Source organism: Oryzias melastigma, linkage group LG2 (assembly GCF_002922805.2).
Source record: "Oryzias melastigma strain HK-1 linkage group LG2, ASM292280v2, whole genome shotgun sequence".
NCBI lineage: Eukaryota > Metazoa > Chordata > Actinopteri > Beloniformes > Adrianichthyidae > Oryzias > Oryzias melastigma.
Genome location: NC_050513.1, coordinates 2567265 through 2576228, shown reverse-complemented (window position 1 = coordinate 2576228; position 8964 = coordinate 2567265). Strand labels below are relative to the sequence as shown.

At 37.7% G+C, this 8964-nt stretch overlaps 1 protein-coding gene across 1 annotated transcript in view; it reads right to left on the bottom strand.

The window, feature by feature from the left end:
- The window catches only part of pard3ba (par-3 family cell polarity regulator beta a), a gene marked incomplete at its 5' end in the record, with an annotated part of 206020 nt that overhangs the window by 154764 nt on the left and 42292 nt on the right, over positions 1-8964 (bottom strand).

Below are 8964 nucleotides of genomic sequence, written 5' to 3'. Positions count from 1 at the left end.
AAATTTTTTTTTATTTTTTTAAAGCACTTAAAAACAGCAAAATGCTAAACAGAACAAGTGTAATAAAAAAGAGATCTAAAAACAACAAAAATACAATATATAAACATTTAATAGAATGTAAAAAAAAAACAAAGTTTGAAGTCAAAGATTAAATTTGAGTTTTTAAAATGGTTTCCAATAACTTGGGTGGTGCAACGCCACTCGAGATTTGAGAAAAGACCAACTCATGAAAATGGTGTTTTTAACACGCTTTTTTCTGATGACTGAGGACTTAACTAAAGAAAATTAAACAGGGAGGGGTTTACTCTACGTCAGAGGTTCCGCCCACAACCTAGAGGTGAATTTGTAATAACTTCCTGCCGCTCTGCAGAAACTATGTCCTAGAAAACGCCAAATTGTTTTTTAATTTTTGGCTAAAAACTGCATAATCATAAATAAAAAAAAATGAAAATAGATCAAAAGATGATCTGAGTGAGTTTTCTTTATTAGAAGCATAGAAATGAAGGAAAACACCATATTTTTTTTGAAGATGGCGCCCAAAAGAAAAAAAAAATAGTGAGGTCCCAAAATTGTGCCCTGTGGTACTCCAAATTCAATAAATTCTGAAGGGATTTAACTCTTTCAGGCCTTACTGTTCTACTACCACCTACAAAAGGAAACGTAAAACAGTTAAGGTAGAGCTGGGAGATGAAACAATATTTATCATGATGGAGCTTTTTCTTAATAGTAAATGAGTATTGCGATAAGACTTTTATTTTGAAGGGTCCAGAAATGGCTAGAGGGGTTAGTTATTCTATCGGCCCTCCAGATCATTTTATTTTATTGATATTATTGGTCTGATGTTATCTTGAGCTCATTTCTAACTTGTAAAATTTTGACAAAATATATTTTTATGGAGAGTAAAATATTAAGTTATTTAGGGTTTAAGTGGGTTTATTCTGGAATAATATTCCTGCGTTTTTATTATTCATAATTATGTTAAAAAGTTAAAGTTTTAAAAATGGAACTACTGCTAGATTTTTGGAATGTTTTGGTATTTACTAAGATTTTTTTAGGCTATTTTGCAGTTTAGCTAATATTTTTGCTACATGCTAGCTGTTTTGGCTAATTTAAGCATTTTTTTAACTTTTCTTTTGGCTAATTTGGCATTTAACTAAGTGAAAATTTTAAAAATGTAGTTTTAGTGTTCAATAAATGAACGGTGTGTTTTGGATTTTGGGCCCTCGTGTGATTGAGTTTGACACTCCTGATCTAAAGAGTCCAGAAGGACGAGACTGAAGACTTAAATTAAAGTTGAACCATTTCTGTACAAATCAATTCATCCAACTTTTATTTTGAAAATACTATTAGTCAAAGAAATGCAATTGAACCCTTTCTGTTACACAAAACATTAGAAAGTGAAACATAAAACGTTTGAGGAGCAAAGCGTCATTTGTGGTTTGGTTCAGAACGAGTTTCAGTCACTAATGCATCCACACTAGACTTTAGTCTATTGTGGAGCAGCTAAATCACATTCAATCAAGCAAACAGCAGGTTTTTAGTTAAAAAGGGGAGGTTTGATTTTCAAAATAAAATACCAGAACAGGAAGATGCCTCTCAAACATAAATACTTTGTGTTGTAACTTTTAGCAACCAGAGGACCTGAGTATTCAACTGAAACTAATTTAACTTTAGTTATGTTTGGGTAGAAAAATCCTCTTTTTAGCTTTTATTTTCCTCCAGAAAATGTTCTGCTTGTAAATTTAGTGACTGGAAACAAAATAACCCCCAAAAAGTCAAAGTTTTACAAAAAAAAAATCTGATTTAACTTCATATTAGAAGAAAATAATGATGTGTGAGGAGAAGTAAAAGAAAAATACAGTCAGGAGTTAAAAAAAAGTGAAAAGCCAAGAAACTCTGATGGAGAAAACAGCATCAGAAACAGAAAGCAAAGAAAATTCTGCTCTCTTCCTGTAATCAATCTCTCTTTGGAGGTTCAGCCACAGGGTCCTGGTCCAACGTGGTCAGAATAAAGAGAGCAGAAGAGGAAAACAAATGGCAGAGGTCACCGAGTCTGTCCTCACGAAGAAAACAACCATTTCAGTCTGAACAACAACAAAAAACCTTCACGTTCTGTGAAGCAGTCGTCACTAATGATCAAAAATCAATCCTTCTTCCTTATTTCTATGCTGATCAATGCCAGACATAAAAATATCCCCCACTGTCACTAATGAGGACAAATTCAAACCAACACAGAGCTTTCTGTTCTGGCTTTGCTGAGGAATCGCCAGCATGTGGCCCAATTTGGTCTAAAAAAGCTCAAAACTGCCTTTTTAACCAGCAAAAACACGGAAAACGCCACCAATTTGAAGAAATTCTGAATGACTTGATTCAGAAAAACAAATACCCCCCTGAGACGGAATCAAACGTGGACTTTACTGGAGGTTCTTTCAAAAGAAAACTGCCTTAAATCACTTCAAAACCTCATTAAAACTGTTTTCCTTGAGTCAACTTCAAAAGGGAGCAAAAGTTTGGATCGGAACTGCTTTAGTCACATGACCTCAAGCGGGGGTTGGGTTTAGGGCTGCCACAAACGATTATTTTAATAGTCGACTAATCACCGATTATTTTTTCCGATTAGTCGACTAATCGGGTCATGCACAAAGTTGATGTAAAACACAAATCTTAACCATCATTCACTTTAAACTAACTAAAAACTATATATATATATATATATTTATATATTCACACTAGCATCATTATAGATGAAATGTAAGCTGAATTTGGCCGCAAAAGATGGTAAATGGTAAATGGCGTATACTTTTATAGCGCTTTCTACCCTCCTTCAAGGGCCCAAAGCGCTTCACAGTCACAGACCCATTCACCCATTCTCACACACATTCATACACTGGTGGTGGCTCCGCTGCCGAACACTGGCGCCAACCTCCCACCAGAGGCAATTTGGGGTTCAGTGTCTTGCCCAAGGACACTTCGACACATGGGCGAGCAAGGCGGAGTCGAACCCGCTCACTTCTGATCGGGAGTCGACCGCCCTACCACTGCACCACGGCCGCCCCGTGATGTGACGATGGCTGAAGATGCTGATAGCCAACTAAAATATGAGTTAAAGGCCAAATTAGCCTAAAAAAAGCCTAAGTTAGCAAAGACAGCTAGCATGTAGCTGAAATAAAAACTCCAAAATAGCCTAAAAAAACCTTAATAAATGCCAAAATAGTCCAATAAGCTAGCATAACACCATTATAACTTTCAACTTTACTACACTGACTCCATTTAATATGAAGTAACGACTAATCGACTATTAAATTAGTCGTCGACTATTTTAATAGTCGATTAGTCGTCGATTAGTCGACTAATCGTGGCAGCCCTAGTTGGGTTAGCTAATATTTCAGCTACATGCTAGCGGTTTTGGCTAATTTAGGCTGTTTTTCAGGCTATTTTAGCATTTGACCCCTCACTTAACCCTTTAAAGCCCACCACAACAAAGAATTTAAGTTGTTATTGATATTTATTAACAATCCTGATACAACAGATTCAAATTTGATCCAAGCATTTTTAACTTGGTGGAACTATATTATAAATAATTAATCATCAACAAAATTAGCATTTTTTAAATACAGCAAGTAGTTATTTAAAAAAAGAATAAGAAGAGTTTAACTAATCTCAACCTAAAGTTGAGAAAATTAGCTAAACATTTTCCCGCCAAAAGTAGTTTTGAGAAGTCATGGGGGCAGCCATTTTGAAATGAGCTGGAAAAGTCCTTCTACTGCCCCTAGTGGACTGATAATGCACTACAATGGGGTTTTAAGGAAAGCTTTTATAATGTTACTAAGATAGAGGTCTCAAAATTATATGTATCAAACATGATACAGATTGTTATATCGGGTTAATTATCTGAAATGTTTGCAGTGACTAAAGTTATAAATCCTCACATTTGATGTTCATTTCCTTTGTCTGGTGCTTTAAGATAACTTTATTTTTAAATATAAATTGAATTTTTAAAAGCCAGATTTTCTCTATTCTGTCTAAAGATTTTTTTTTTTTACTAACTTTTTAAAAGTGATGCAGGAAGTTAATGACATAAAAATGCTATAAAAATAAGTCTGCATTGATTAACTTTGCCTCTAAAACCAGTTTGAACTGTTGACCAACAACAGAAAACAGGAAGTTTGTAAAGCAGTGATGCAACATTATTGATTATTAACCAACATGGGTGAAACTATGTGTAAACATAAAATAACTGCTTTAAGAATCTTGGTAAAAAATACTATAAAATCTTCTCTTCACACCAAAACTTTTTAATTTGTCATCAAGACAATCTCATCTTCAAATTCCAACAATAAAAAACATTTTAAAACCACAAAATACCTCTCATTTATTTGGCTTCAGTCACATTTTATTAAGAAGAAAGCTGAAAATCATGAAGCCCCATCAGCCTCCTAAAAGCTGGTGACCTTTCCTGACGATAACCTGCTGCTTTAACGTTCTGAAAGGTTTGAAGAGTCTGAGGGACTCAAACAGCCAACCTCACATCTGCGTCTGATCTGATGTTTTTGGACCGGATCTGGTCCACGCTGACATCAAAGGCATCAAAGTTTAAGATAAAACGGAAAAGTTTGGTTTTGATGGAGGCTCAAGGGACAACTGATAGATAAGGTGGGAGAATTTTATTTTAACTGCTTCCACTGGAAATCCATTTAACCAAACGAAGGATCTTTGTTTTGACTGAGTGATCGTCACAAAAAAATTCAATTAGAAGCCACCGCCTTGTTCTGCCCACACGCAGTAGTTCCTCCCGGTGAGGTCTGAGGCTCGGAGGTGACCGCGGCGGCTCCACAGTCACAGTCAGGCTCCATTAGCCAGCGGTCGGCCTCATAAATCCTCCCCCATTTGTCCAACCGGTCTCCATCAATCCACCCACCACTTAAAGAGTCCCTCAGCTCAGCACTGTGAAGGAACCTGAAGGTCGCTCTTGTTGACCTCTGACCTGCGCCAACCCGAGAAGGCGAATCAGTTACGCTGAAAGGATATTAATGAGTGACGCGCGACTCTTTTAGGTCAGACACATTTTGGTAGACCGTGAACTAGATTATGACCACATTCGACACCAAATCAATGGGAAAGGACCATTTTTCACAGACTAATTGAAAACTTTTTAGACAATTGACAAAATCAAGCAGAAACTCAAACCAGCTTTATGGTTCAACTCAAACTGGTTTGGTTGTCTTCTATCATTACAGGAAGTCGCTCTATAAAGAGAGTTTTCAAAGTAAAACTCCACAAAACTAGTGAAGCTCTTCATCCACAACTCAAGACATTACGGCTTCTTGTCTCAACAGAAAAGTTGAGATCCGGTTGTGACTCAGAACACAATGAAACACATGAGCCTAGAAAAGACAACAAACACCAACAAATCCAATGAAGAACAAAATGATTATCATTGGGTATGGAAGTTTTCTTGTGTTGGATTGACTTACACATATCTGGGACCGGGTCTTGTTGGTAGCAGTCTAAGGCATGGTACCAGGACCTTCCTATCCCCGACCACTTCCTCCATCTCCTCTGGGGCAATTCCAAGGTGCTTTCAGGCCAGCCAAGATAATCTAAATTCTCCCACAGTTTCTCCCTACCCCTCGAATTTAAGGGGCACTTGGATGGAGGGGTTGTCTGAAATAGTTTTTAAAGGAGCAACCCGTGTGGTGAAGGGCTCTACAAAAGCCAAGTATTCTGCGGCGGAGACACTCTTAGCATGACTTAGCAAAACTGAGCGCTAGAAGCTATGTGCTCAAATAGATGACCGGTAACTATGTCATCGAGCGGGAGTGTCCTCTGAATTTTAAGACACTCCATAACTCCCAGTTTGGAGGGCAACATGTAAGGGTTGGGAGAAGCTGTATGAAGAATTCTGATTAGGCCCTATTTTCACCAGCATGCCCTGGGTCATCCCCAATGGGACGTGCCGGAACACCTCCCCAGGGAGGAGTCAAGGACGCACCGGACTGGATGCCCAAGCCACATCAACTGGAATTGTTTTGAACCCCTTTATCAATAGTTGATTTATACTCTAGATCTAGTCACATGCCCAAGATTGGCGTCACTGGTGCCCCACTCTGGAGCCAGGACTGCGGTTGGGGCTCACAGGAAAGTGCCTGGCGGCTCAGGCTCAGCCCATGGGTCCCAGTAGGTCCATTCCATTGGAATATTCCCTCATGGCCCACCACCTGCTGGAGAGCTCAAAAAGGGCTGGGCCAATGTGATCTTGGTGGCAATTGAAGGCTTGTGTCTCGGAGGTCCAAACTGTGGTCATGGAATCTGGCTTTCTGGACTTACCGCTGTGACACAATCAATCAGATTTCAAAATAAAGAACAGGTGCTGGCTCCAGAAGGCCCAAAAGTGTTTGATGATGAAAATGACAGCGAGTAAGCATGGAAACATTGAAGACCATGCGGTTAAAACAGAGAGGAAGTCTTGTTTGGAGCTCCTTGAAAGCAGGAATCTCACTCGTAACCCTTCCGCTCTCCTACATCAAAAGTGGGGTCATCTGGACCCCCCAAGACAGTACGCTGAACGTTCTTTCAGTGATTGTCGACCTTTACTGGTGTCCAATGACAGACATGAAGTCTTGTCCACCTTTGTCATGGAAGGGCTAACACCTCAATGTAAGGGTGGGGTCATCTGGACCCTATAAGAGAGCACGAGGGTCAACTCCTTAGGAAACAAATACTGTAAAAAGTCAGAAATGTAAACATGTTCAGGCCTCTTTCAGCAGAAGGGATGTGATCCAAATGAGAAACAAGAGTGCAGGCTCATGTTAGCTAACCATAAAATGTCTTACATCTGTAATCCAAACCATTATGTTCTCCTCAGAGTCACAATCAAGTCCAGGAAACACAAACACGTTCAAACAAACTTCAGTTCTGCTCTTCTATTATCTTTCAGTTCAATTCTCTGCAGCAGGAGACGCGTCTGGAGGAGTTGTAAACACTTCTGATTTTGTTTATACGCCTCTAACTGCAGCTGCTAACACAATTCTGGGAACACCGTACTTTTATTTTGAAAATGACATAACCCTGCAGCTTTGGTTCAGCGTCAGGCCGAGATAATCCGAACAAGGGCGCGCCGTGTTTGTGACCGACTCTCATTTGCATGTCCAAGCAAGCATGTGATGCATGCGTGTTGACTCCAAACACAAACAGCGGTTTACTCCTGTGTGTTTGTGGGGGGGGTCCGCACTCATCGGGGGCGGGGTGGGCGCACCTCTCTGCCAACTGATGGAGCGGCCCGACTCGTGGGATGATGCGATAAGGACTCTCTTCCTGGCGGTGCGCTGGTGTGTGCTGCAGCAGATCAATGCGGCTGTAATCACCCCGGCGGGGCGAGTGTGAAGTCCAAACAGCCGCTCCGGCCGCACGCACACACACTCTGATGCTTCGCTGATTGCAGCCATGCTTCTTGGCCTCGCCCGCCATCCGCTCCCGTCCAAACAAGCTGATTTTTTTTCTTTTTTTTTTTTGAATCATCAAAGCGAGCTGAGCGTGAAATAAAGCCCTCGAATGGTTCTGCGGTTCTCTAACGGTCTCCACTTAACATGATTTATTGCTAAACGCCACAAAATCAGCTGCTGTACTTACAGAGCTGCAGTCTCCATACATCACTGACGCCGGCGCTACACTTCTGCCTGAGACTTATAGAAAACTTTAACTGCTTTAAAATGTTTTCTCCAAGCCTGTATTACCTGCAACTCCTTTAAAGCTTTATTTGCTTTACAGCTCAGGACCCAGTGAAGATGGAAACATTTCGGGAGTTTCAAGACGAAATAATTGTGATGAAGGAACATAAATTCTAAATAAATAAGAATACATTTAATTATAAAGATTTAAAGTACAAAATATTTCCACAAAACAATAATAGATGGGACTAGAAAGGTTGAAATGAGCCTTAAAATGTATTTAAAAAATATAAAAGGATAAAAGTTTAAACTAAAACTACAAAAATATTATAAAATATGGATGGAAAATAAATGAGTATTGTTATATTAAGCTTACAACAAAGTATTAGGGCCACTATTAAAGGAAGAAAAAGAAACAATTTGGAAGTTTTGAGAAAAAAGCTGAAATTTTACAAAAGATAAAGTCAAATTATTAGAAAAAAAGTTGTCTTTTTTATTATAAAGCAGAATTTTGGAGAAAAAGTTGTACAATCATCAACAATTTTGAAGATTTGTGAGAATAAAGTTCTAAATATTTGCTTCACTAACTGGTCATTTTGAAAAAAAAAGAAAGGAAAAACTTATTTCAAAAATAAAATGTTACATTTATTCCTTTGAATGTTTCAACAGAGCAAACAGAACATTAGCTGCTTAATTACTGCTGGTGATAATTTAGTAAACTTTATTTTTATTAAATTACAAATTTATCTTCAGTCATAACTTTTGCTGGCAAAAAAAAATATTTTTTTTTAAATAATAAATTGAAGAAAATGTTCTCGTTACATTTAGACTTTTTCCCCAATAGTTTTATCACTTAATTTGCATAAAATTTAGACTTTTTACTCCTAATTGTACAACTTTATTCTTGTAAGACGTTGTCTTTCTTTCTACCAATTGTACAACTTCATTTTCGTGAAATTTGGACAATTTTCTCATAATTTTACAACTTTATACTTGCAAAATGTTAACTGTTTTCCTCTGATTTAGCAAATTGTTTGTATTTCTTTTGTAGTTTTTCTCATATTCATAACTTCATGCTAGCAAAATTTGAATTTTTTGAAATGTTTCACTTAACTTCCAGACTTTATTTGTTTATTTTTTTTATCTTTATTTAATCATTTCGAGGCTTTTTTTGCAAAAAGATTTTGACTTAGAATTTTACGACTTATTTCCCAAACAATTTTCACTAATTTTGAATATATTTTTTATAATCATTTATTCAAAAATTTTGACTTATTTCTAATTTTTTTTTTTTTTT